The sequence below is a fragment of the Nicotiana sylvestris genome, chromosome 11 (assembly GCF_000393655.2).
Source record: "Nicotiana sylvestris chromosome 11, ASM39365v2, whole genome shotgun sequence".
Classification (NCBI taxonomy): Eukaryota; Viridiplantae; Streptophyta; class Magnoliopsida; order Solanales; family Solanaceae; genus Nicotiana; species Nicotiana sylvestris.
In genome coordinates this window covers 153,005,120-153,009,251 of record NC_091067.1, presented here as the reverse complement: position 1 = coordinate 153,009,251, position 4,132 = coordinate 153,005,120, and positions in this window count along the sequence as shown.

Genomic DNA, 4,132 nt, shown 5'->3' with positions numbered 1-4,132 from the left:
CTCTGGATATATTAATACTAAAGAAAATCTTTCCTTAAACATAGACATCCACACTCAAAAGTACAAAAAATAATAAACTACTTCGTAATCTCAACTTTCTATTTACTTTAAAACTAAATGAACTTATTGTATTCTTCTGTCCTAAAATATTTGTTAGCTACTTGAGAATCAAAATGAAAAACTTTGATTGAGATTTTCTCTGAATAAATTGCAATATATAATTTTTTAAATATCTAGCTTTTACGATTTTATTTTTTTGGTTATGAAAGTTGGTCAAATTGACCATTCCATCCATAAGACCATTAAAGGTTATGCTTAGATGAATATTGATGAAATCGGAATTACGTGAGATATTAGTGAGAGTTAGTTAGTTGTTAAGGTTAATAGTTAGGGGAGATTATTATTGGGTAATTAGTTAATTAGCACACACATGACTCACACGCGTGTATTAGTTAGGCGGTTATTGGGACACATGTATATAGCTAGACGGTTAAGTAATGTAACAGTACACGCTATTCTTCATTTTCAATGGCATAACATAGCTCAGCTGTTCTTTTTCTTTTCTCCCAAATCTGTTTCGTATAATTTCACCTTGAATGTATGATTTGTTCATGGTATCAGAGCGCGATCGCAATTGTGAGTTGAATTCAAAGATCCTGTTGAATTTGCGACAAATTCAATTGTGAATTACATCTGAGAGGGAGATTTATCAATTGGGGGAAAAACAGATCTAGATCACAACCATCATTTGTTCCTTCACCCATCAGACACTACCAGAGCTCCGGTCATCTCGATTCAGGTGACTGGTTCAGAGAATTACTCCACCTGGAGTCGTGCGATGGAGATCCAGTTGTTAGGAAATAACAAACTAGGTCTAATCGACGAAACTCTGAAGAAAGGAGATTTTTCTACTGAACTAGGTCATCAATGGGATAGATGTAATGCAATTGTCCTAGGATGGATTATGAATTCAATGTCCGTGGAACTAATTACTCGAATCCTGTATGCAAGGGATGCAAGAAAGGTGCGGGAAGATCTGAAAGAGCGATTTGATAAGGTAAACACATCACGAGTTTATCAGGTGTAGAAGGCCATAACGACGATAATTCGAGGAACAGACAATGTCTCAATGTATTTTTCTAAACTCAAAAATTTGTCGGATGAATTTGATAGCATGGTTCCTCCGCCATGTGAATGTGATAGATCAAAGAGTTTTATCGAATTTATGAAAAAACAGAAGGTGCTAAAGTTTCTAATGGGTTTGAATGACAACTATGAACAGGCTCGTAGTCAAATCCTCATGACTAGCCCAACACCTAGCATCAACAAAGCATATGCAATGCTTACCGAAAGAGAAAGTCAAAGATCAGTGACTAATGCTTCTACTTTGGTTGAAGGAACTGACTTAACTGCATTACTAGCTGGGAAAGGAGGAAGTCACCAGAATCATCAAAGGCCAAAGAGGAACTAGAATGTACAATGTGATTTTTGTCATATGAAGGATCATACAAAGGAAGGATGCTACAAGATAATTGGCTATCCACAAGATTTTAAGGCAGGAAGAAAGGTGCATATAATGTACAGGTAGAAAATCTTAATCATAATCTTGCAGGAATGGATGATGTAGAGGAAGATCTACCAGAAGCAATGAAGGAAAGAAACTGGCAGAGGGCACCTCAACTTACAGCTGATCAGTATGACCAGATCATAAAGTTGCTCAACAAAGACAAATCCAATGATGCAATGGCTAATATGGCAGATACAGCCTACTCCTTTATGGACAAGATTTCAAAAGGTAATTGGATAGTTGATACATGGTAGCTGATTTAGGGATGTTAACAAATGTTAAAAATGTTGACCCCACTAGAGACAAAAGAGTTCACTTACCTAATGGAGACTGTACTATTGTGTCACATATTGGAAACTGTAAGATTACAGAAACAGGGGAAATGCAGGATGTGTTATATGTTCCAGAGTTTGCCTACAGCCTTCTTTCAGTGTCCAAAATAACAAGGGACTTATATTGCTTTGTCTCCTTTTATCCTGATTTTTATCTATTCCAGGACCTCTCAAATGGGAAAGTGAGGGGGACTGGTAAAGAGAAGGATGGGCTCTACATACTAGTTCCAAGGGCTTGCCTAAACACTGATAAAAGCATACCAACAGTCAAAGGGTTAAATGTACAGACAAAAAAGGAGGACATAGCTCTATGGCACAAAAGATTAGGACATGCATCTGGAGGATCCTTGAAAAAAATTCTGGAATGTAAGCTGGAGGATTGTAAATCTATAATAGATAGTTGTGATGTTTGTCCAATGGCTCGACATGTAAGACAACCTTTTCTATTGAGTACTACTAGAACTACTAATACTTTTCAGCTATTACACTTGGATGTGTGGGGACCTTGCAGTGTACCTACTTTTGATGATAATAAGTTCTCTCTCACAATTGTAAATGACTATTCTCGTGTGACTTGAATTTTTCTCTTGCAATTTAAAAGTGATGTCATAATTGTCTTTAAGTCCTTTCTTAAGCTGGTACAAACACAGTTCAATGGAAAGGTGCAAACAATTAAAACTGATAATGGCGGAGAGTTAAATTCAGCTATGCAGGAGTTATGCACATCCATGGGGATAATTCATCAGAAGACATGTGTTTATACACCACAGGAAAATGGTGAAGCAGAGAGAAAGCATAGACATTTGCTTGAAGTTGCAAGTGCACTCAAATTTCAGGGACATATACCTATGAAGTTCTGGGACACTGTATTCTAACAGCAGCTTATGTTATTAACAGATTGCCATCACAGTCACTTGATGGTAAGTCCCCATATGAGGTGTTCTTTAACAGGAAACCATCAGTTTCTCATTTGAAAACATTAGGGTGTCTTTGTTTTGCAAGTGTTTTGCCTAGAATTGATAAAATTGCTAGTAGAGCAATTATGGCTGTTTTATAGGGTATTCTGGTGTCACTAAAGGATATATCCTATATGACTTAGATGGGGATAGATTCTTTGTCAACAGAGATGTGGTATTCAAGGAATCTACATTTGCTTTTCAAGATACAGCTTATGGTCCTAGGAACCAAATCAAACCTGTTATTACTGATGTTTTTGGCCTTGAAGATACAGATGCAAATGAGCCTGATATTCCAATCATTGAACAACTACAGATTCATGATGCTCATACAGATGATATTGCACAGCCCTCAGACAATTTTGAGCCAGACCTGCACACCATAATAGATTCTGAACCTCATCATACCACTACTGATGGTTCTTCATCTGCACCTCGTAACTCAGTGGGAATACTTTAAGAAACACCATCTACATCTCTCCATAATCATCATGAAGGACAGATACATCATGGTTCCTTACGAAAATCACAAAGAGAGTCAAAAGAGCCAGTCTGGTTGACAGACTATGTAACTACAAGGAAGTCTGGGAACTCTGTCTTATATCCTATGCACAATTATGTCTCATATGCTAAGCTATCACCTTTATATCAGTTTTACCTGGGAGTTTTCTCTTCTATTGTTGAGCCTACTACTTTTCATGAAGCTTCTAAGGACCCTAGATGGGTAGAAGCCATGCAACCTGAGATTCAAGCTCTACAAGACAACAACACCTGGAACCTAGTTCATCTGCATCAAGGAAAGACAACTATAAGCTGTAAATGGGTGTATAAACTCAAGCTTAAGGCTAATAGATATGTGGAGAGATTCAAAACACGGCTAGTAGCCAAAGGATACAATCAAAGAGAAGGTCTTGATTACAATGAGACCTTTTCTCCTGTAGTAAAGATCACCATTGTCAGAACTGTTCTTTCTTTAGTAGCCACGAATAATTGGACAGTCCAAAAATTGGATGTCTACAATGCTTTCACAGGGAGATTTAAATGATGAAGTGTACATGCAGCTGCCACAAGGTTTTACAAGTTAGGGGGAGTCTAGATTGATGTGTAGACTTGTAAAATCTCTCTATGGATTGAAACAAGCAAGTAGACAGTGGAATTTGAAACTCACAAAGGCATTACTACGGGCTGATTTTAAACAGAGCAATCTAGATCATTCCTTGTTCATCAAGAAGAAAGAAGCAGATTTAGTGATTATACTAATATATGTTGATGATATG